At 33.4% G+C, this 26,756-nt stretch overlaps 1 pseudogene; it reads left to right on the top strand.

Annotated features, from left to right (window-relative positions):
• LOC137824919 (uncharacterized) lies at window positions 1-25,516 on the top strand (annotated as a pseudogene).
• The last annotated feature ends 1,240 nt before the right edge of the window (window positions 25,517-26,756 follow it).

The raw sequence follows: 26,756 nt of genomic DNA, 5'->3' as shown, positions 1-26,756 counted from the left end.
ATGGCCACGTTTCTGGATGTTCAGGCCTACCTTATTAAACTTGTCCATGAACGTCCTCAGAGATTCACCCTTGTTCTGGCGAATATTGACCAAGGCAATGGAAGTTCGGTGATGGGATCGGCTGGTAGCGAACTGTGTTTCAAACTTGGACACCAGCGTCTCAAAGCGAACTCCTTTCAACGAGGTTGGGAACACTCGTCACAAGATTGCGTTGTCCGAGGTGTACAAGCTCATGTTCATGGTGTACATGTCCATGTGTTCGTCAGGGTTGGTCGTGCTGTCATATTGGTCCCTGTTAAAGTATTTCCGCCTAGCCGGTAGCGGTACTCCAATTATAGAGTCGGTGAATTGGTGTCGGGGGGTCAAGTCCAGGGTACCAGTTGTAGGGATCGACCTATTCAGATAGGACGTCCTCGGTGTGGACCTTATCCTTTGGCTCCTCAACAATTCTAGGGCCAGTGGGGGTGGTGAAGGACCTCGCGATGAGGTTGGTCAGCCCGACAGACGGACCCCTTTCCACAAACTTTCTCTTCATTTCTTCATTCTCTTTTCTAAAAGCCAGAATCTCATCCTCATTCCTTCATTTAGTCTCCTCATTCCTTCTCATCATCTCAACCATCTCTCTCAGTAGGGACGTCAAGAGTGCCATCTGCTCAGCATCAGACATCTTCTCATTCACCATGCTTCTGGTTGACACCATTTGTTTTCTTCTTCACGCTAATTCTCTTGGCCCCACGGTGGGCACCAATTGTTATCGAACAGGGTTGGAACCAAGAGAACAATTTGAACACTCCTTACTTAATGCTTGAGTCATGATTAGGAGTACATTACTTAGTGCTTGATCACTGATTAGTCTTGTTAATCTTATTTAGGTGCAATGGATTTAATCACGTCGGTTGGTTTAGCCTAAGTGTCGAGTCAGAATCTCGATCGTAGAACCATACCAATATAAAAGAAATCAAAGATATTTATCTAGTTAACTTTGAGCATAGTTGATGAGAGAAAAAGAAAGAGGAGACAGAGAGTTAAACTCTTTTTTAATCTTAATAAACTTTAATATGCAATTACGTAGTCATTATCTTTTTCATATTTTTTTCATTTACTATTGCTTTGTATTTAAATTTTCTTTTATTGAGTTTTCTTCAAAAACAACTTAATCTATTTCAAACATTTTTCTTCATTATTTCATTTTACAAACACAGGATTAAGCTTTTCTCTTTCGTCTTTTTTATTCTTGCCATTTTAATACAGTATATTACTTTTATGTTTTAATATGTTTTATAGATCAAACATATTTTATAAAAATAGTTATAACAATATTTTTATTAGAATAATGTTATAAATTTAGTTTTCTTTAATGTTAAATTACTGTAGTGCTAAATAAAAAGTCTTTTATACATTGTTAGTATAAATAAAAAGAATCAATAATTTTTTTTATTATAGTGTATTAATTTTATTATTATTACCAAACACACAACTAGAAAATATATCTTAGAAGTGGATCACGGCGTTTTATTATCCTAGTTTTGTGATAAAAAAATAGTCCAGAATACATGTGGAAAAAATACTGGTTGATAATTTTTAGTAAGATTTTCTTAATTATACTTTTTTTTATTCAAAATTTAGAATCTAGAATTGATCGAGTAATTTAGGAGGAGATGTAAATTTTTCAAAAGGTATATATTTCTAAAACAATCAAAACAATATTTTGCATATCTAATTAATAAATAGTTAAATATATTTTTCAACGCTAATTTCCTGGACATTTGTTGTAAGGCAATTATTAAAATGAATCTTATCAATACTTTTTTAACATAAAAAAATGAATTTTCAGTATCAACTTTATTATAATATTATAATATTAAAAGATAAATTGATATGAAATATGTTAATATTTATTTGTTATATAAAAAAAATTGACAATAACTTGCTTCAATATTTTGTTATCATAATTATAAAAAAAGTTGAACTAAAAATCAAAATAAATTTAAAAAACATATTTAATTCTTAAAATGACTTATATATTAGAAAGTTTATATATTTTCAAAACAAGATAGATTCCCTCACTTTCTCTTTAGTTAATGAATTGTCTTTTAATAAAAATAGAGACAAAGGTATGATACGTGATTTTGGTGCATTTGGTTGCCTGACCGATATTACCCTAATCATTGGGTGGGGTGCCAAGTGTCCGCCAATGCCTTTTAAAATGTCCATTTTGTCATTTCTATTTTATAGCCACATATTCAATCTTCTTTTTATGATTATGAAACTTGGTAAAGATTGTTTTTTGGGGGTGAAAGTATGGTGAGTATTGAATTTAATTGTATTGGGTAAGCTTTATATTTTATTGCAAAATATATGAACTACAAGAAATGTTTGATATTAGTTTCAAAAGTTTTTTTTTTAATCTCTCGATTTTTTTTATTAAACAATTTGAAATAATAATTTAAAGTTTTTACGATTGTGTTTTTTCGAAGACTAGCTACATCATAAAATTTACAATTAAAATGGGATAAGTCCTCCATTGCACAATCCAACCTAATATCTCATTCAAAAAAATTGAAATTGTGCAATTCAAAATAATATTTTCTTAAGCTTTATTAGAAAATATATTAGATATTTTTAAAACTCCTAATTTAAAAGTGTAATCACATATGCCGAATTTGAAAATTTATGATACATTTTTTTTCATATACAGATTTATAAAAGTGTGAAGAATGTTAGCCAATTTCAATGATCAGCAAATCTTTGTAAATTAAAATTTCATTCTACTTTTGCCAACATATGAAATGGGTATATGCATTTCATATTTTTCTCTTCGTGATTCAATTCATGATCAAATATCATGCAGATTATTTGATACGTGATTCTCGCATTATTACAAAATGGTCAAAATTCTATACGGGTAGAGTTTTATAAAATGGGCACATATGCTTTACTGAGTCTACTCTCATATTAATCATACAACATTATTGTGTATATAGACAACATTATTGTGTATGCAGAGTAAGGCTTTGGAAACTAAGGTTTGTTTGCTATGTGGATATACTTTTCATAAGTAAAGAAATGAATCATTTGGATCAGTATTTGATGAAAAAGATAGTGAGAGAATATACATATGAATAATAAATATCTTCTTCCTACAAAATAAAGACATATAGAGAAAAAATCAAGCTATTATATATTATTTTTTAATTTATCCTCACTTTGTTATTTTTTTATTTTTCACAGTAAGATTTTTTAATATTAAAAAATAATATTTTTTTATTTATATATAGTGATTTATTTTATAGTATATGTTTAATATTTAAAAAAATTATTTTATGTTCCATTTTTATTTAATTTGTTGTTGTTTTGATATTAATATATTTTTGTGTATAATTATTATGTTTATGAGTAATAATTTATTTGATAATAATTTGTTATGAAATTATTTTTAATTGTTAATTATATTATACTTTTGTTATTGTAGTATTTTTTTTATTTTCATTTTTCATTATTTTATGGTTTTTAATATTAAAAAGTAATATTTTATTTATTTATATAAGATCTAATTTATTTTTTGATTTATTTTTTAATTTTATAGTATATGTTTAATATTTTAATAAATTACTTGAAGTTATGTTTTTATTTAATTTATTGAATACATATTTTTTAAATCACATTGAAGAGTATAAATAAAAAAAAACTTAATCACGTTAAAATCCAATATATCATTCTTCATTGAAGCTTTAGACGAAATTTTCCCTAGACAAGTTAAATCTTTAATTACCAAAATAGTCTTAAAAACATCAATCTTATCTTGAAATATAGCATAATTCCTCATACGTCATATCATCTAAATAGAAAAAATTATCACAACAAGCTTAATCAATTTAACAAATGACTATCATCACTCTTAATTAAAAAAAGAAGATCAATTAAAAAAATAAGAAGTAAGAAAAATATGTCGAACCCAACTCTAAATATACAAAATATTAAAATATTTAAAAAATAAATATTGAATAGATTTACAGTGTTTTTCCCAAAAAGATACGCATAATACATATTTATTCTAAATATGATACGTAGGAAGCGGCGAAAAACTTTCTAAAGTCCTAGAGCATGTAATTTATGATGATTTTAAATGTTGTAATTGTTTAACTAGTCAAAAACGATGTCAGTACAAATAACAATGCATCTAAACGTTATTATTAACTTTATAGTACGATATTTATAACTATTATTATAATAAATTTTGAAATGTTATGTTAGTTCCAACTCTTGTAATTTAAATATTAAATATTATAATTTTTAATATTTAACTGAACATGTTCTCATAATAAATTGAACTTGTTTTCATGCTATAATTAAATATGTTTTTATAATTTAATCTCATAATTTAATTAAAACTTATATTCATAAATACTAATAAAATAATTCAAAAACATATACAGATTTATAATAAAAAAAAATTATTCATTCAAATATTAAAATATGAATACATAAAATGATAATTTAAGATTTTCAAAATACCCATTCTTCTTAACGTTTGATACAATATTATAATACACATCTTAATTTAAATTTATATTGTTCCTCATTTTACAATATTTTAATTTAATAATGAAGTACTACATTAAATATTTGGTGTCTGAAATAAAAAAAAAATAATTATTTTTAATTTTTATAAAATAAAGACAATATTATAGTAAAAGTTAAAATATACTAAATTATACCTCGTTAACTGATACCTGTCCCAAATCATTCTGCACTTCGGAAAACTTTATTTAAGTGGAGATTTTTTATAAAAGATTAGACAGAAAAAGTGTGGAAAAGATATATATAATTAATGTTATAGAAAGAGATATAAAAAAATAAAATTCTATTATGAATAATGTACTATATATGAGTATATATAATGTAATGCAAATGTTTGAATAGTTGAGAAGTAAAATAAAGGTAATAAAATAATAGCAATATGTATAAGTTGGCCTGACCGCAACATACATCAGCCACGTGATTACTATAATTTGAATAGATTCACATACATCAAAATGAAAATGTAGTCCTTAATTTTGCATAAGAAAAATGATTACATTTGATTTGATGACGAATAATAATAAGGTCAGGTGATGGATTGATGGCAGAGCAAAAGCAGTAGTATGTCATGTCTCCATCCTTTTGTTTTGTTTTTTCCAGTTGAAAATATATATAAAATATAATTTTTGTTTACTTTTTTTAATTTATAAATTTATAAATAATTTTACTGTAAAAAATTAGCAATGGACAATTTTAAATAATTTAAATAATGCTTTGAAAATATTTTGTGTACTTTTGAATGGAAGAAATATCCAAGTTGTGTGTGTAGAGCTTGGATTATCACTTCAGAGAAGCATGACCAATAATATAAGTTCAACAAAATTTCTTCGAGCATTCTTATTTTGTTCACTTTCCCAACCAAAGCTCATAATTTTTTGGGATTTTGTAACTTAAAACTTACCTGCACTGTGAAGCATAAACGAATCATTTATGATTGTCTGCAAGTAATCCAAAGATCTATTAAAAAAAATTTCAGAATAACATGGCATATGTGTGCATGTTTTGATCATTTATCACTTAGATTCCTACTTAGCTTTCCATATCCTTTCACGGTCCAGACTATCAATAACATATATCTAAATAAATAAACATATATTTATCAATTTGGTAACTATAGATTTGTATAATGATTTTTCAATTTAATAGATTACTACAAAAGGTTGTCTAATAATTACTACAAAAGGTTTTCTATATATAGTGACGATTTTAATATAACGGTTATTAATAATTTTTATAAGGATTCATAAAATATGATATCTTAATAACTGTTATAGTTATCTTTCAAAACGTGTTATTTTGAATTGTCACAATTATTCTTCGAAATGTATACTCTTTCGCATTTTCATTCCTTCCATATCATTTCTCATTTCCATTTTTTTGAAAACTTCATCATTTTGACTCTTTGGAAACTGAATTTGAGTTGGAACTCTCTTCACTGAGAGACCTCTCACTCTCCCCATACCCTCTTCACTCTTCAGAAACCCTCAAACCCTTCACTCACCACTCTTCTCTGCTCAAAACCCTCAAACCCTTCCCTTCACTCTTCACTCTACTCGAAACTCTCACTCTCACTACAAACACTTCACCCTTAATGAAAACACTCTTGCGCCCTCTCACCGAGTCTCCACAAAACCTAATCCTTCCCTTCACTCTGCTCACGAAACCATCGTCGTCGTTTCTTTTGTTCACCGTTGTCACTGGCTTGAAGGAGGCCTCCTTACAATGATTTCAATCATTCGTCGTTGCAACAACTGTCGGCTTCACGGTATCATTTCAAGATAACCTTGTCTTTGAAATCTATTGTTGGATTGCCATTATAATTGTGAACATATACCTAGTTAATGTGTAAATTTGAAGTGTAGGGCTATGTTGTGGAGAAGAAATGCCTCCTAATAACTTCTGTAAATTGTATTGTACCTCTAATTGTAACTGATTTCCTCATTAAGTTATTTTATTGCTCCAATATTTTTTATTAGTTAGACAATTTTAGTCTAATTGACAGGTTCTCCACCACTCTAAGTTTAAAGGGAAATTAGAGATATTAGTTCAATTTACATTTCACACATTATTGAAATGTCTTCAAGTTCCCTCTCATTCTATTTTGTAAACACTGTCTAGTTTAGATAATGCATTTTAATAATGTGGAATAAGCAAGTGTTGTTATTAACCCTTGAGTTTGATAAAAATTTATTTTATGTCAAATGCATTATGCTACTAAACAAGTTGGTTTCCCCTCACGTAAACTGTCAAATGAAACTTCTTTCAACACTACTACTATATATTGAACAAGATCTTAGCAATGATCATTCTTTTATATTACTGAGAGAAATGTGTTTCTTTTCTTTTCTTTTAGTACAAGGACTTATGAACTTATTTGTTGGTTGCTTGTGACAATTGTTTTGTGTTGTATGGAGGCAAGAAAACATCAGAGGCAATTTGTGTATTAAATAAAACCTTAAATAATGTTACCTTTAATCAATCTGTGCCACATCAGTGTTAAGATAAATAATATGAATATGGAATCACTAATGAAGGGTTTCTTAGCATGTGAATTTGGCCTTTTGAGTAATTCAACTATGGTTGATGATGAGCTAGGGTTTTTGTTGTGACTATTGTCATTTGTGCAAATTATCCATGCAACTTCTATGAACTTTTCCTTTCAGTGTGTTGCTTCAACATCTATGATCTTTTCCTTACACTTTTGTGTTGCTTGTTATCTTGTCATCTATTGTGAAGCTACTCACTACATGTGTTGTGTGCATAATACCAAAAAAAATGCCAAGTCTTATCTAGGTAGGTATGATGTGACTTGATTTTAGATTGACACATTTTAGAGGTTTCACTTCTGATTAAGCTTTTTGAGATTAACAATTTAAGGTGAGAACCTAAAGAAGATCCCCTTGGACACGAACTTAACCAAGTGGTTAAGTAAGTGTGAAGGTTCACTTCTAGAGGGTAAAGAGAAAAACACAAATAAGGTGATTATGATGATGAAGGTAACTTGCGGAAATAAAAAGAACATAAGATGAAGAATGACAAGTGAAAACCAAAATAAAGACAAGCATAATAACATAAAGGGAAAAGGGAATGATGGCTTAAAAAGAAGATAAAAAGAGGAAGGAATGAAGGAAGTTTATGGAAGAAGAGAGGTTGTCACGCCACTTGGAGAAAAAGGTACTCCAAGATGAGTGATAAAAGAGTCACCACTTGAGGTGATGCACACTCAAGATAAGACCCAAGATGAACATTAGTCTCACTAAACACTCCTGCAGAGTTTCTTTACTATATTCAAATTCAATGTGTGAAATACTTAAGGCAAGGCACTCTATTTATAAGAGAGAGTGTCTTGGAGAGCAAGATAGAAGGGTATGGTTGTCATTTGTGAGAAACCTTCTAGAAGGTAGGTCAAAGAAACCTAGGTGAACATGTCATGAAAGGTGGGCTTGGTACAAACCCAAATTAATAAGCACACCTCAAATACTAAGCACACCCTACTCAAATTACTAAGCACACCCTACTCTAGGTTATTCTTCTATTTTTCACCCTTAAAGTGAGCCCAATTTATTTTACAGAAACTTATCTTGTGAAAAGACTAGAAGGAAAAACAACTAATATTCTGGTCCATGTTTGGTTCTTCTTATGTTGAGGCTATTCTGAGGCCTGATGGGGTCTGGTCCTGTATGTTGAGATGACTGACCTAGTTGTGAAGTGTTTGTTGTGTCCTCGGTTATCTGCTTGTCGAGTTGGGTTGTATCAAGGTAGGTGTTGATAACTATGAGTTTCATTCAATCCCTGTGTCTTTGGCCTTAGTTTTAACTGATGGACCGTTGACAATGGTATGTTTAGGGTTTCAAATCCTTTTCAAAAACGTCTAAGTGTAAAACAACCGGTTGAAATGACAATTCAACAGGTTGATTTTCCACTTCTCTTTGATTATCCTTTCACGCCTTCCGGTCAGCCTGGGTCCAATACCAAGCCTAGTCAACTCGAACCCATATTAAGCCGAGTCGGGCCAATGTCGAGCAGAGTCGACTCAAGCCGATGTCGAGACGAGCCGGTCCAAGCCCATGTCGAGCTAAGTCTTTCGGGTCCAATATCGAGTTGAGCGGACTCATGCCAATATCGAGACGACTGGGCTAGGGCTGATATCGAGCCGAGCGGGCCCAGGTCAATGTTGAGCAGAGCAGGCCCGAGCCAATGTCGAGCCGAGCGGGCCAAGGTTGATATCGAGCCAAGCGAGCCCAGGCCGATGTCGAGCCGAGAGGGTCTGGGTCGATGTCAAGCCAAGTAGGTCCGGGCCGATGTCAAGCTGAACGGGCCCGAGCCGATATCAAGCCGAACGGATTTCGATCGATGTTGAGCCGAGAGAGCTCAAGTGGATATCGAGCCAAGCGGGCCTGAGCAGATGTCAAGCCGGGCGAGCCCGGGCGGATGTAAAGCCGAGTATGCCCAATAGATGTCGAGCCGAATGGGCCCAGGCTGATATCGAGGCGAGAGGGCTCGAGCCAATGTCGAGGCGAGCGTGCTTGGACCGATGTTGAGCCGAGCGGGCCCAGGCTGATGTCGAGCCGAGTGGGCCCGGGCCGATGTCGAGTTGAGCGAGCTCAGGTCAATGTCGAGCTTGGTGGGCCTGGGTGGATGTAGGGACGAATGAGCCTGGGCCGATGTCGAGATGAGCGAGCTTGAGCCAAATTTGTCTATGTCGATATCAAGCAGAATCAGCCTGAGCCCATGTCCAGGCCCATGTGCAACTGAGTTGATTCGGGCCAATGTCGAGCCGAATCGGTGTCGAGGCGAGTAGGTATGAGCCCTTGTCAAGCCGTGTTAGTCCAGATCGATGTCGAGCCGAGTCGGCCCCAGCCCATCTCATTCCAAATAAGTCTGGGCTGATGTTCAGCTGAGTCAGTTTGAGCCGATGTGGTGTCGAGTCGGCCCAGGCTGATGTCAAGTGAAGTCGGCCCAAGCCCATGTTGAGCAGAGTTGGTCCTGGTCCATGTAGAGCCGAGTCGGTTTGGGTCATTATTGTGCCGAGTCGGCCTGGGTAAATGTCGAGCTGAGTCGGTCAAGGTCGATGTCGAGCAGAGTCGGCCCAGGCCCATGTCGAACAGATTTGGTCTTGGACAATGTCGAACCGAGTCGGTTTGCGCCGATGTCAAGCGGAGCCGGCCCGGGCTGATGTCAAGCAGAGTCGGCTGGGCCATGTTGAGTCGAGTCGGCCTGGGACCATGTCAAACTAAGTCGGTCTGATGTCGAGCCGAGTTGGTTCGCGTCCAGGTTGAATCGACTTAGGCCCAGTTCGAACTAAGTTAGTCTGTGTCCATATCCAAATGGATTTAATGTACTTGACAAAGTGGATTTAATCTAATTAACAAAGTGGATTTAATCTAGATTTAATCCACTTTAAATGGATTTAATAAAATTCAAATTAATTTGATCTAGTTAAAATGGATATAAATTTTAAATCCAATCCATTTGTTTGGATTTGGATTGGAACTTGATTGGATTTTGAAAAATCCAATCCATGACCACCCTTAATTATTTTGATGATGATTATAATTTCTTAAAATGTCCATGATATATTGGCTGGTCTAAAATGTTTTTGGTTTCCATTATGTTTTGATTGTAAGTATTAGACAATGAATTGGTATTATAGATAACAATTTTGTTGGTTTGATATTGGAGGTTCATTATTATTCTGGAATTGGTTGATTGCTGGTTTGATAAGGTTTATTGCTGGTCCAGAATGTTTGATGTTTTGATAGTGATATATTGATCATGATATACTATTTTGATTGTAAGTATTAGACAATGAATTGGTATTATAGATAACATTTTTGTTGGTCTGATATTGAAGGTTGATTGCTGGTATGAAATTGGTTGATTGTTGGTATGATAAGGTTCATTGCTGGTCTGAAATGTTTGATGTTTTGATCATGATATATTGATCATGATATATTGTTTTGGTTGTAAGCATTAAACAATGAATTGGTATTACTGATAGCAATTTTGTTGGTCTGATATTGGAGGTTCATTGCTAGTCTGAAGTGGGTTGATTGTTGGTCAGATAAGGTTCATTAGTAGTCTAACATATTGACAATGATATATTGTAGATGATATCTTGTATGCTTGATGATGTTGATTCATAACAGTTTTTTAGAATTTCTGTCATAATATGTCCAAGTCTTACAAGTATGCTGTTTTGACAATAATGATCATTACTTTCAATTTTATCAAGGAAAAATTGATGAGCTAATGTTGACAAATCCAAAAACCGCTTCAGATATATCTCCAGATGATCCAATTGGTGTCATATTTGGTAAGGAGCATCCAGGTCAAGTTAGAGGGCTATCATATGAAGGTTGTCCCAAACTTGCATTTGAAAGATCCACAACAAGGTTAAGTGGTATGAACTATGCTTCCTCTAGTTCAACTTCATCAAATGTGGAGGAAAAGGTAGTTCAAATGGAAAGTCACTACAAAAAACGCTGTATATAGTGACAATTATTTTCGTATAAATTGGCGTTTATAAATGCCACAATATACGCGTGTGGCGGTTACCCGAAACGACATAGAATTGGCCGCCACAGAGTTTAATGTGGTGGTTATAAGCTACCCTTCGCAGCACCCGTCACTTTAACACTTTGTTTAAAGTGGCGGTTTTTATCTGTAAATAGTGTCAGTCATAACTATTGCAATTTAATTCATTGAAAATGATTTCAGTGCCATTATATATGTATAATGTGACGTTTTTAATTGTAAGTATAATAATAAAATTGTAAAAATAATACATTGGTTTCAACGACATAATTTTAATTTTAAATAAATGGAATTTAGCAACCCCTTTTTTATAATCTGGTTTATACAATTAAACTAAACATAATATATTTTCATAATAAAAAAATACTAATTAAATAAAATAATATATTAAATTATAAGCATCCATTCATTGCATTAAAAATTAAAACACACATAATATTATTCAAAAGTTGATACATAATTGAAAATTAAAACATAAATAATTTTTTAAAAGTTGATACATAATTTAAAATTAAAACACGCATAATTATTCAATAGTTGATACATAATTTAAAATTAAAACACACATTGTTCATCCCTAATCAGTTTTGCTTCTAACACTTGATCATATTACTTGATTAGGTGAAGAAACACCATTTCTAATATCTGATGCCTGAAATAAATAATTTTAAGTTGATGATTTTCAATATTTATAATCTATACATAATACAAATGGACAGGACTCTCAGGGTAAGTTTAAACACGTGTCCTCTCCAGAAAATTTTGAAAAAATAAATAAAAAGATTTAATACTAAAAGTAGTAAAACTTCCACCAATCAACACAACACACCAGGGCAAACCAAAACGTGACATGTGCCATGTTTTAAAACTCACTTTCCCGTTTGGTTTCCCCATTCTCCCTCATTTCGCTTTCTCTGTTCTCTTTCTTTAACATTCTTTTTCTCTCTCATCCTAATTTTCTCTGAAACCCTAAACTCCTCTCAATCTTTTGCCCCCTTCTCTCCTTTTTCCCCTTTACTCTTTTCACCATTTCGGCAACTGCAGAGCTGCTCTATTGGAAAGTAGTTTTGCCTAAAAACACCATTACCCATCTTTAGAAATGGCGCCTTCTTTTGAAATTTGAAATGGTAATGACGATTTTTTTCACTATATATTGTGTTGTATCCAACGCTTTTTCATTTCTGTTCCATTTTCTTCTGTTCATTCTCCATGGACCAGGTAATGCTTTATATCTTTTTGTTCGTCTCATTATCACATCTATGTTCTGTTTTACGGTTAATTTTTATTTTGCTGCAAATCCACCGTATATTCATTCACCTATTGAAGATTTTTTTCCTTTTTTGCATTCTAGGGTTTTCGATGGTTTAATCGTTAATGGCGTTGTTGTTTTTTCAGTACATGGTTTTATGGTTGAAAACGTCAAGATTAACAAAGCACGTAAAAGGTAATGATTTTGACCTCCTCTTTTGGTTATTTTTTATAATTGTTTGTTGCGTCCTCTTCTGATTCCATGGTTCATTAAAAGATATCTCCTTTTTACGGTTATATTCAGTCACCGATTGAAGATTTTTGTGCTTTTTTGCATTCTAGGGTTTTCGAGGGTTTAATCCTAAAAGGTACTGAGTTTTTACCTCCTCTTTGGATGCATTTGATAATTGTTTGTTGCGTCCTCTTCTGATACATAGGTTCTATAAGGAGTGACCATGGAAGAGAATTTCAGAATGAGAAGTTTGTCAAGTTCTGTGAGAAGTTTGGGATTCTGCACAATTTCTCTGCACCAAGAACACCACAGCAAAATGGAGTTGTAAAGAGGAAGAACAGGTCTCTTGAAGAGCTTGCAAGAACAATGCTTAGTGAATCATCACTTCCTAAGTATTTTTGGGCAGATGTAGTGAGTACCTCTTGTTATGTGATGAATAGGGTACTTATAAGGCCCATTTTGAAGAAAACTCCATATGAACTTTTCAATGGAAGGAAGCCCAACATCAGTCACCTTAAAGTCTTTGGCTGTAGCTGTTTTGTTCTCAACAATGGAAAGGAAAGCTTGGGAAAGTTTGATGAAAAAGCTGACCTTGGTATTTTCATTGGTTATTCACTCACAAGCCATGCATATAGAATATACAACAAAAGGTTGATGACTGTAGAAGAATTTGTTCATGTTGTCTTTGATGAGGTAGATCGCAAAATCAGTCAAATCCCAAAGATCAGTGCTGAGGAAGATGAACAGAGAATCAGTTTGGAGAAGCTGGAAATCTGTGCAGAAAAACAACCGGTTGATTCGCAGAAACAATCGATTGAAATTCTGCAACAGAGTGAGCTGCCCAAAGAATGGAGGATTCCTAGAGATCTGTCAGTGGATAACATCATAGGGCAGATAAAGGAAGGTGTCTCCACACGTAGCTCCATCTCAAACTACTGCAGGCACACAACTTTTGTCTCTCAAATTGAACCAAAGTCAATTGAGGAAGCTCTCAAGGATGAGAAGTGGGTTGAAGCTATGCATGAAGAGCTAAATCAGTTTGAAAGGAATGAGGTATGGTTTCTTGTCCCTAAAACTAATGAAATGAATATTATTGGTTCGAAATGGGTTTTCAGGAACAAGCTAGATGAGGATGGAGTGATCACAAGGAACAATGCAAGGCTAGTTGCCAAAGGCTACAATCAAGAAGAGGGCATAGATTATGGTGAAACCTTTGCTCCTGTGGCTAGATTGGAGGCTGTGAGGCTGCTGTTGGCCTTTGCTTGTACGAGTGGTTTTAAACTCTTCCAAATGGATGTAAAGAGTGCATTCTTGAATGGCTACATCAATGAGGAAGTCTATGTAGATCAACCACCGGGTTTTGAAGATCACAAGTATCCTAACCATGTCTTCAAGTTGAAGAAAGCTTTGTATGGACTAAAACAAGCTCCAAGGCAGTGGTATGAGAGGCTTAGCAACTTTCTGCTATCTCATGGTTATGAAAGAGGAATGGTAGACAAAACTCTCTTCATCAAGAAGTCAAATGCAGAAATAATTCTTGTGCAAATCTATGTTGATGACATCATCTTTGGTGCTACACAAGATAGATTGTGTGAAGAATTTGTGGCTGCAATGAAAGGTGAGTTTGAAATGTCTATGATGGGAGAACTATCTTTCTTTCTTGGATTGCAGGTTAAACAAACAAAGGATGGAAGTTTCTTAAGTCAATCAAAGTATTGCAAGGAGATTCTTAAGAAGTTTGAAATGGAGAATTGCAAAGAAGCAAGCACTCCAATGCCATCAAGCTGCTACATGGATGCGGATGCTGCTGGAAAGAGTATAGATCAAACAAAATACAGAGGTTTGATTGGATCTTTGCTTTATCTAACAGCTAGTAGGTCGGACATCATGTTTGCGGTGTGTTTATGTGCAAGATATCAAGCAAATCCTAAAGAGTCACACTTCAAAGATGCAAAAAGAATTCTGAAATATCTCAAAGGAACATCATCTGTAGGACTATGGTATCCTTCTCACTTTCCAATACATTTAATTGGTTATTCAGATTCTGACTTTGCAGGTTGCAAGCTAGATAGAAAAAGCACAAGTGACACTTGTCACCTTCTTGGCTCAAGCCTAATCTCTTGGCATAGCAAGAAGCAAGCATGTGTTGCTCTTTCTACTGCTGAAGCTGAATATATAGCTGCTGGTAGTTGCTGTGCACCTATGGCTCAAGCAACAACTTGCAGATTTTGGTTTACAAATCAGCAAGGTTCCCTTGATGTGTGATAACACAAGTGCAATCAATCTTACCAAAAATCAGATTCAGCACTCAAGGACCAAACATATTGAAATAAGACATCATTTCATCAGAGATCATGTGCAAAATGGAAATTGTGAAGTGAAGTTTGTGGAGACCAAACTGCAGCTAGCTGACATCTTCACAAAACCATTACCAAAAGAAAGATTTTTCTTCTTAAGAAATGAGTTAGGTATTCTTGATCTTAATAATCTCTCTTAAATCTGTTTTTGATACATGTTAAAGTCTATTTGTGAAGACAAATAGGGGGAGAATTATTGGTTCTTGTATATCTTTGTCTGGTATTGCATAAAATGTTAAAATCTCTGATATAAAAAGTGTTATCTGCTGCTGCTGATAGAAACAATCGATTGTTTCGTGTAAACAACCGATTGTTTATCATGTTTTATACCTTGAATGTGCAATAAACTGCTTTGCTGCTGTAAGAAACTTTTGATAGTATAAATACTATTTTCTGCAGGAACTGCTTCAGATTTAATCAGGTACAACACAAGCACCAGGAATTTGTCTTCATCAAATAGGGGGAGATTGTTGAACCTTGTGATGTTCAATGTTTTGAAGAATCCAAATCCTTTGAAGGATGTTGAAGCCTCTACTTTGCTTGATGTTGCTGTGCTTGTTTAAGCTTTGTTATGGGGTAGTTTATATGTTGTAATCCACCATTGTATTAAATCTCAAGCAATTAGCATCTCAATCTTTATAAAAGTAAAATGTTTTTCAAACTAAGTTGAAACAACCGATTGTTTTTTCGAAACAACCGATTGTTTATACTTAGGTGTTTTGAGAAAGATTGAAAACTGTTTTCAAATAGTTGAAACTGTTAAGTACCAAAACAACCGATTTATTCGAGGAAACAACCAATTGTTTATTTTGGGACCATAACAGAAAAACCGTTTTCTTTGACTGAGCTTTAAATGCATTAACTGTATACGCTCCAGTCATTAAATGCTTTGACCAATCTTTTAATGCAATTGAAGAGTTTTTTAAGATTTGATAACAAACTATATCTTTGAATATATTCAGAAAAACAGATTTAAGAATTAAGAATCTTTTGACAAAGTTTTTCTAAGAGAGTTTTCAAAGTGCTGAGATTGCTTAAGAGTTTTTGTGATTGATCAAGGTGCTGGAATAGGATTCTACTTGTATTGTGATCCGGTCGGTCATCGGTTTAGAGTGACATCAGCTACTGATGGCCACGTGGGCCGTTCTTAACGGGACGTGTGGGCCAGGGAAGCTGATGTGTCTTGAAGAGGGTGATCAGGCGGAGATCAGTGATCAGGCGGAGATCGGTGATCAGAGGGGATGCGCGATCTTCGTCTAGATGAGCCACGAGGCTGATCGGTCGTCGTGTCACACGCAGTTAAGCCAGGAATGAGAGGGGATTCCCGGTGAGAGCGTTGCATGCGAGCCTCGTGTGGCAGAGTATCAGAGATCAGAGAGATTATGCGCTTTGCGGTACCATGCATGAGAGTGGTCTAAGGGAGCTAGCAGTCGGTCGGTGATTGAGGCTCTCTTAGCCCATAACATGCATGGTGATGGAAGAGGCCCAAGCACAAGCCCACATGCAAGCCCACCAAAGGGTAGATTTGGGCCAACCATAGAGTTATGGCCAAGAGGATCCAAGAAGACGTTCTTTTACATGTTCAAATGCCATAAACTCTAGTGTAGAGTAGACTTTAATTTCTTGTCAAAATTAGCATAGGAACTTTATTTGTAATTTTCTTAGAATTAATTTTGGCACCTAAAACACCAACCTAGGTAAACTTAGAGTTTCTTAAAAAAACCTCTAAATTTACCAAGGCCGGTCTAGAAAGCCCATGGAGGGGGTGAGCATAAAAACTAGACACACCCCTCCCCATGTGCTCATTTGTGCACCCATGTGCCATGTGCACCCATGTGCTTCACATTTACATTTCATTTGGCTAGCATTAGGGTTGCATTATGGTCCTCCTTAGCCTATAAAAGGAGGAGCCTACACCTTGTATTTTCAAGTTTATTTGAGTATTGTTATGCTGCCCATTTTGTGCACTAGCTATACTTCTCCTAGAAATCTAGGCTATAAACTTCACTTCTTTCACCTTTCTTCATAGAGCTGGCCGAACCTCTCTAATTCATACTCATCATGCACCTTCAAAGCCATCACAACTCCTAGGAGGGCTTTGTTTCACTCACCCATTGCTTCCGCATCCATTTTACTACTTTGATTCAAGAAGAACACATGAAATGCCATCACATGGGACAGAACAGAGGTGATCGTTCACGCGATAGGTAATGCCTGGTATGCGCGCTTGTCCAAGTCGCACCTGGTACTCACGCTGAGGCTGCACGAGACACCCAATGAAAGAAACACGCTAAGTTACATCGTACGCGAATAACTTGGGCGCGCGGCAGGGTATATAAAGGCATTCCACGCTCATTGCGAAGGTACGTTTTCATACTGGCAAGTGACTAGTTTACACAGAGAGAGAAAAGGGAGAATCACAGAGTGCACGAGTCTCACTGAGATTCTGAGTACACGATTCTTTGGTGGTCTTGTTTGACTGACTTGAGCGTCGGAGTGCAATCGGCCGCTAGAGGCCCCGTTTGTGGTCTTTTCGCAGGTTCGCTCGGAGCTGGTTGGAACGTGCTTGCGGAAGACGAAGCTTGACATGGCGAGACCTTCAACGATCAAGTCACCTGCAAGATCATATTGATTTTAGATATTCATATGTAACAAGTGCAATCTTTGTAATCTGTTGAACAATTCGTTTCTGTGTTTGCTGAGATTGGCTGTGTGTTCTTGAGGTGTTCAAGATCAACAATCTTAGTGTTGGCCAAGGAGAGTGTGTTTCTTGAGGTGTTTCAAGGTCATTCTCTTGGTTGTGGTGTAAGTGATCAAGTGGTGATTGCTTAGTGGATATCCTCAGGGTTTCTGAGAAAACTGGATGTAGCTCTAGTTTGGAGTGAACCAGTATAAACAACTCTCTATCTCTAACTCTTTAAATTCAGTTTTGATATTGAAACTGGTATAAACAACCGATTGTTTCGCTAAAACAACCGATTGTTTTTCCAGCTTTGTGCTTTTGCTGTTTTGATTTGAAAAACTGAATTCTTAATCAAAGTTCTTTTGAAGAATTTTCATTCTAAGCTTAAAAGTTTACTAAAATCTTTCTTAAACAATTCACCCCCCTCTCGTTTAAGGCCATATATTCTAACATATATTTTGCACAGTAACAAATCAAATAAGTATTTTTATTAAATGTATTATGGCAGAAGTAATGAGACATAAGGAACTAATGTTCCTCCAAATCTCTAAAAAATTTGGCGGCAAAAGAAAGATAGTGTAGACACTAAGTAATTATAACAATAGGATTTGTATACCTGAAAATAGTTATTTCTGAGTACAAAACTCTCTGAAGTTATGGAGGAACTAAGGCCAAAGTTTACTACAACAAATGGAGTTGGTTCCATTCTCAAGCAAATGGTAATGAATCATGATATACAACTACATTTATATTTACGTTTCTTGAGTCATATATGTTCTTCATTGTTTTTCTGAACATGCACATCAGTGTAGTTTGAATTCGTAAATATTATTTGTTAGCCAAAATAATGAGAAAACATTCTTATATGTTTTTTTTCTGTTTCAGCCAAATAAATCCAGCTTTTTTTTTAATTATAGCATCAGAAATTGTAAATGGAATAACATTAACTCAGATAAGGATTTCAACTTGAATTAAATCTATGCTATTTTATTTCATATTCACATATATGTATATAATATAATTTATTTTTATTTGCAGAACAAGTCATTCTCAACAGAGAACCATTAATTGAGATAAGTAATGGTAAGTTGATTTTATTTTTTGTTTTGCTTTAAATGAGAAATCTTAGTGTAAATTTTTTTACTTTATTTTCTAATTTATTTTGTTTAGTTTGTCATCCTGAAAATGCAAGAAATGGAAGAACAACAAAATCTGATCATCAAAGTCAGAAAACAATATCCTTATCTGGGAGAAGCCATGATAAACTTAATTTTATCTATTTTTTTACTTCAAACTACTGTACGTTATGTATATATATATATATATATATATATATATATATATTACTAATTACTTTTGTTTTAGTTTTGGATCCTGATGATGCAAACTCTGCCACAAGAAAAAGAAAAAATATATAGTCAGAATTGTGCAATACAAATATCAAAAGAACAGGTACTCTACCTCTCTCTATATTTTATATTCCAATTACAGTTAAAATTATTTGTTCTACTAAATTGAATTTTGTAAAAGAACAATTAATTTAAACCATAGAATCAATTCATTTGTAACAATGACATTTCGTTTTTTGTTTAACTAACACACTATGTCATTGAATGTAATTAGCTCCTAAGTTTGTTAATTACATTATCTTCTTACAATGAATTGCGTACTAATTATATTATTACAGTACTGAAGATAATTCAAATAACTGATTTGAAATTATTTTTTGAAGGTCAAAATACTGTCAAGTCAATTCATTATGTTTCTTCTCAATCATCGGTTATTACGGGAAGAGATTATGCAGTTTCTGAAAACATGACTGCAAACAAAGAAGTCAACACCATGCATTCAACTACAAAAGTAGTGTCATCAATGGGAACAATTACTAATGGACAAAATAGCCTTACATAATACCTTGATGGTGAGTTCACAACTCCTCATGTAATTAGGTTCATTAAAATTGATACTGATAATACAGAGTAAAACATATACTAATACAGATAAATGTTATTTTGTTTCTATTAATCCAGATGTGGCCAAAAATACAGGAGGAAATAGCAAAAACTTAATTGCTAGATTGCGAAAAAAATATCATCCAGGAAGAGGTACTACAATTATAAATTTAAAAAATTACTATTTTTGATACATTTATGACAAAAAGTAATTACAAATTGATATTGACTTTGTAACTTACCAAATGTTTTAATACTTATTAAATGCACTTTTCTACAGGTAATTACAATCGTGGAAATGTAGTTAATAAAACAATAAGCTTAGATAACATGTCCAGGGCAGACAGTGTTGAAATCCTGCAATCAGTGACTAAGAGATTGAATTTTGAAGATGTGCAAAATGAAGCAAATAATGGTAATAACACAATGTTGTTAGATAAAAGCTCCAGTACATACAGTGCTCAAATCCTGCAATCAGTTACTAAAACCTTGAATTTTGAAGAAGATGAGGAAAATGAAACAAATAATGGTGATAAAAAAAAGTTTAAATGTTATTTTTAATTTAGTTAATTGCTTCAAAAGCACTTTGATTTACTGTGTTTCGTGTTCAGATGAGAGCATAGAAGTTTACACTTCTGAATTGTATTCAAAAGCTGAAAAGGAAGGTGCATGTCTCTAACTTTAACTTCTGTATTCAAATTAAATTCATTAATGTAAAGGTAATATATAACCTTATTTAATATTTCAATATAGATAGTTTCATTTGGACAACCTAATATACAATGTGAATATTGTTTGGTCGAGGTGTGGTATGAAGAAAGATCCTTGAAAGCAAAGACTTGCCTAAAGGTTGATTTTTCTATATGTTGCCAAAAAGGAAAAGTACAGCTACCTTTCCTACAACAACCTCCTAAATTGATGCTAGAGTTATTAAATGGTCAAGATCGACGAAGCCAACACTATTTACAACATATCAGAAGTTACAATAGTATGTTTTCATTTACTTCAATTGGAGGAAAAGTTCACTCTTCCGTAAATGATGGGTTTGGGCCTCCTCAATTTATTCTGCATGGACAAAACTATCATAGGATTGGAAGCTTACTCCCTGACAGTGGAGAAACGCCCAAGTTCGCACAACTTTACATATATGATACACAAAATGAAGTCTGAAACAGAGTATCTCACTTTGGGTATGTGTTACATTAGGTTAGTTTATTTTAAGTAGATTCATTTATAAGATTATTTTGAATTAATTATTTATTTAAATTTTATTTAGGTCCAATTTGAAAGAGTTGAAGTTTGATAAATCATTGATTCAAGATCTTACCAAGATGATTGATGATAACAATGTTCTGGCAAAAAGTTTTAGAAGGGTCAACGATTTTGTAAATTCTTATGTACATTCAGAATTTGGATTGAGGTTATTTAGACATCGTTTCAAAGATCCAAGAGTGTAAAATACCCCTACAACTGATGAGATAGTAGCGTTAATTGTGGGTGATATGAGCAACATGGATGTAGGACGAGATATCATAGTGAAAAAAAATTCTGGACAATTGTTTAGGTTGCATGAGACACATACAACCTTCATCCCATTACAGTATCCTTTAATATTCCCCTTTGGAGAAGATGGTTATCAAGAAGATATTCCAATATGTAATTCTCGAAGTAATAGCAAAGAACGTAAAAGAAGTCGTATATCGTTAAGAGAATTCATTGCATTTACAATTCAAGAAAGAAGTGTTGTGATGGCAAATTTCATGAAGGTCTTCTTGAATCATGTAAGAAAATGGTGCGGAAGCTATGGAGGTGTGTGAGCAAGATCCTCCTAAGAGTGATGTTGATCTTGAAGGTGCATGATAGGTATGAATATAGGGAGGTTCGGCCAGCCCAAGGAAAGGTGAAGGATGTGAAGTTTAGAGCCTAGAGTTCTAGGGAGAAGCAAAGCTTGGCACAAAATGGCAGCATAACTTTACTCACAATAAACTTGAAAATACAAGGTGTAGGCTCCTCTTTTTATAGGCTAAAGAGGACCATAATGCAACCCTAATGCTAGCCAAATGAAATGTAAATGTGAAGCACATGGGTGCATAAATGAGCACATGGGGAGGGGTGTGTCTAGTTTTTATGCTCACCCCCTCCATGGGCTTTCTAGACCGGCCTTGGTAAATTTAGAGGTTTTTTTAGAAACTCTAAGTTTACCTAGGTTGGTGTTTTAGGTGCCAAAATTAATTCTAAGAAAATTACAAATAAAGTTCCTATGCTAATTTTGACAAGAAATTAAAAGTCTACTCTACACTAGAGTTTATGGCATTTGAACATGTAAAAGAACGTCTTCTTGGATCCTCTTGGTCATAACTCTATGGTTGGCCCAAATCTACCCTTTGGTGGGCTTGCATGTGGGCTTGTGCTTGGGCCTCTTCCATCATGTTGAGTTTTGAAATATAGTCCATTCACGTCGTATGTTTCAACAATTCTTGGTTGATGCATATACTATGGTTGAAGCTCAAAGATTTTCGTTCATAAGAGGAAACCAAAAAACAATACGTTGTGATATTCTTAACGATGTACAAGAGGCAATGAATATAGGAGAAACAAATTCTTCTGCAGTTGGGAAGCGTATAGTTTTACCTGCATCATTTACAGGAGGAATGAGGTATATGTTCAACAATTGCCAAGAAGCAATGGCAATTTGTAAAAGGTTTGGATATCCTGATTTATTTATCACTATTACCTGCAACGTAAATTGGTCTGAAATACGTGAGTTTGTTACATCAAGAGGATTAACTGCTGCTGATAGGCCAGACATAGTTTGCAGAGTATTCAAGATGAAATTAGATCAAATGATGGTTGACTTCAAAAAAGATGAATATTTTGGAAAAGTTAATGCAGGTAATGACATTAATCCATATTTTAAAATTATGTTCAAATTTTCTGCATTATAATTCAATCAATTTCTATCTTATTATAGGTATGTACACTGTCGAATTTCAAAAAAGGGGTTTGCCTCATGCCCACATATTATTGTGGTTGGATGGAGAGAAAAAGTTAAGAACTCTAACAGACATTGATGGAGTAATTTCAAAATAATTACCGTAGGCAGATTTATATCCTAAATTGTCAAAGGCAGTTGCAACGTACATGATACATGGTCCATGCGGAGCCGCTCGGTTTTCCTCACCTTGCATGACTAACGGTAAATGTTCAAAATTTTACCCAAAGAAATTTAAATTGTTGACTACTATTGATGAGGATGGATATCCATGTTACAGACATCAAGATAAAGGAATATTCATTCTTAAAAATGGAATTAAGTTAGAAATAGGAATGTTGTCCCATATAGCCCATTACTACTACTGAGGTACCAGGCTCATGTTAACACAGAATATTGCAACAAATCAAATTCAATCAAGTATTTGATTAAATATATCAACAAAGGTCCAGATAGAGCAAATTTGAAAATTACTAATCCTCATAAAGACTCTACTGAGATACCAGTTATAGATGAAATTAAACAATATTATGATTGTAGATATATATCTCCCTATGAAGCTGTGTGGAGAATATTTGCCTTTGACATTCATCATAGATGGCCTCCAGTTCCAAGGTTGACTTTTCATTTATTATACGAGCAACCCATTCTATTTAAAGACAATGAAGATATTGATGAAATATTTCATACAAATGAACATAAAAGAACAATGTTTTTAGCTTGGTTTGAGGCTAATAAAATCTATCCAGAGGGGAAAAATTTGAGTTATTTTGAATACCCTAACCATTTTGTGTGGATGGCAGAACAAATAGAATGGAAACCAAGGAAGAGGGGAGTTAGTATTGGAAGGCTAACATATATTCCTCCTGGCTTAGGGGAATTATATTATCTCATGTTATTGTTGAATTTTAAAAAGGTTTGTTGTAATTATGCTAACATCAGGACTATTAATGGTGTAATTTACAAAACTTATAAAGAGGCTTGCTATGCCATGGGGCTGTTGGCAGAGGATAAAGAATTTATTGATGCCATTATAGTGGTCAGCACCCTTGCTTCAGAAACTCAGTTGAGATGATTGTTTGTTACACTGCTACTCATGAATACTATGTCTAGACCTGAGGAAGTTTGGAACAAAACTTGGAAATTGTTATCTGATGACATTGTATACCAAAAAAGAAAAGAGTTTAACCTACCAGGTATAACTTTCTGTTTTCCTCAAACTTTATAACATATTATTTTGTTCAAAATATGAAATGTTGTTGTTTTGCTAGGTCTTACAATTGAAGATGATCAAATACAAAACCTTTGTCTTCAACAACTAGAAGAATTATTTATTTCTAATGGTAAATCTTTAAAAGACTTTAACAGTCTTCCACAACCTATTCATTCAGATTCTTTTATTTATGAGAATAGATTCATTATTGATGAATTAAATTATGACAAGATACAAATCTCTGAAATTCATTCTTCTCTTTTTCAATCTCTAACTGCGAAGCAACTGGTTGTGTATGAGAATATAATGACAACAGTACTTTCACAAGTTTAAGGTTATTTTTTCCTATACGGGTATGGTGGCACAGGAAAAACCTTTATATGGAAAACTTTGTTTACTGCAATTAGATCAAAAGGGTTGATTTTGTTAAATGTAGCTTCTAGCGGTATAGCTTCTTTGTTACTACCTGGAGGAAAAACAACTCATTCTACGTTTTGCATTCCTTTGTTAATAAATGAACATTCAACCTGCAACATACCTCAAGGAAGTTTTCAGGCCAAATTGATGATTGAAATTAATTTAATTATATGGGATGAAGCTTCAATGATCAATAGGTTCTGTTTTGAAGCTCTGGATAGAACTCTAAGGGATATCATGAGGGTTGTAAGTGAAGAAAATGCTCTTAAACCTTTTGGTGGCAAAGTCATTGTCTTGGGAGGTGATTTTAGGCAGATATTGCCTGTTGTAAAAAAGGGATCAAGATATGACATTGTGAAGGCAACAATGAACTACTCAAAATTGTGGAAACATTGCAAAGTCTTCAAACTTACAAAAAATATGAGATTAAACAGTGAAAAATCAAAGCAAACTGCATCAGAAATAAAAGATTTTGTAGATTGGATACTTCACATTGGAGATGGAGATATGGACTTAAATGAGTTGGGAAGGGCAACTATTGAAATACCACAAGACATTCTAATTCTAAATGTTGAACAACCTTTATTGCACTTGGTTGAATTTGTTTATCCAGGGTACATACAGAATCTGAACTCTGATGGATTTTTTGATGATGGTGCAATATTGTGTCCTACTACAGAATGTGTGGACCAAGTGCATGACTTCATTCTAATCTTAATCCCCGGAGAAGAAGTTACTTATTTAAGTTCAGACTCCCCTTGTCAATCTGATCAACAAGAAAATGCTCAAGCTGAGTGCTTTACAACTGAATTTTTGAACGATATCAAATGTTCCGGAATTCCTAATCACATTGTTAAATTAAAAGTTGGAGTTCCAATAATGCTTTTAAGGAACATTGATCAAGCCAATGGACTTTGCAATGAAACCAGATTAAAAGTAATTCACTTAGGGAAAAATGTGATTGCTGCCAAAGTTATTACCGGAAAAAAAATATTGGTGATAACATATTAATTCCGAGAATGAATTTGACTCCTTCTAAATCAGGCTTGCCTTTTAAGTTCCATAGAAGACAATTCCCAATATCTTTGTGCTTTGCTACGACAATAAACAAAAGCCAAGGACTAACACTTAATAAAGTTGGTTTATATTTACCACGTCCAGTGTTTACACATGGACAGTTATATGTTGTTGTTTCCAGAGTAAAATCCAAGAAAGGGTTGAAAATATTGATTTTGGATGATGATGGAAATACTACTAATTCAACTACTAATGTGGTTTACAGAGAAATATTTGAAAATGTTTGAAAATATTATTACAGCAATACTTATCAGGTATGAAAATTCTTTAATACAAAACTATTTATATTTCTCATATTTTTCTTCTAATATAGCAAAAGTAAACCAATATTTTTTTTTGTATTTACAGGTTTCCTCTTAATTTCCATAGTAAATCTTTCATGACTATAATGCATTACAAAGAAAGGTATTCATCTATATCTTCTTAATAAATTTCATAATTTAAATTGTGTATAATTTTGTTTTGATGAATTTGTTTCTTGGGAGGTTTTTAATACAGGAACTCCATTGTACTTAGTGAGAAAGAAGGGGATATTTAGTACAGAAAATAGGAAGCTATTATACTTTACACATGTTCTATATTATAATATTTTACACATGTGTTGTTACATAATTCTTCCTAAATAAAGTGATCAAACTTCAGCTGTATTCAGACAGGTATATAGTTCTTTGTTTACAAAAACAAGCAGCATAATCACCAAAAGTCAATAGAACTTTTGCTAATTAAATTTATTGTATCATATTATTCTATCTTATTTGTTTCATAACTATTAACTTCGGCAGTACATTTCTTTAAACTACTGAGACAAAGACCTATGACAGGTACAAAATCATTCTTATTCATTTTCAATATTTACATAATTCTATTAATTGTCAATTCTTATATTGACATTTCTCTTTTATTTATTATTTTTTTGCAATGATGCAATTAACATAAGATGCGAAATGAGATGTGTTGACATTAAATACAATATTGATCAACCCTCATATTATAGCACCTAAAGAAAAACAACTATATAGTCCATTTTGTATTATTTTTAGTATGTTTTGTTCTTTTACTGAGTATATTTTCTGTTATAAAGCTTTGAATTTAACAATACATCTTACTTCTTTTGTTATGGAATTTATTTTACATTTCCCATGAAATTGTTGAAAAATTGTTGTCTGAATTGAGCCTTACATAGACTTGGCCACAAGTAATGAAGTTCATATTTATTCTATAATAGTATTTCCTATAATTAATGAGATATTGCGTTATGTTACAATTTACTATGTCAAAAGTCTTTATTTAATAATATGAAAACAGAATACAGTGAGTTACAATATTATGCATACATGTAGGTGTATACATTTAAGTTCTGGCTTGTTGTTTTTGGAACAATGTGTTTATCTCATTTTCTATGTGGTTAATATCTATAAGACAGCTACATGAATATATATGACTACCTCATGGATATTGTATCTAAAA

The sequence above is a fragment of the Phaseolus vulgaris genome, chromosome 8 (genome assembly GCF_000499845.2).
Source record: "Phaseolus vulgaris cultivar G19833 chromosome 8, P. vulgaris v2.0, whole genome shotgun sequence".
In the NCBI taxonomy this organism is placed as follows: domain Eukaryota; kingdom Viridiplantae; phylum Streptophyta; class Magnoliopsida; order Fabales; family Fabaceae; genus Phaseolus; species Phaseolus vulgaris.
This window is presented reverse-complemented; position numbering and strand designations above follow the sequence as displayed.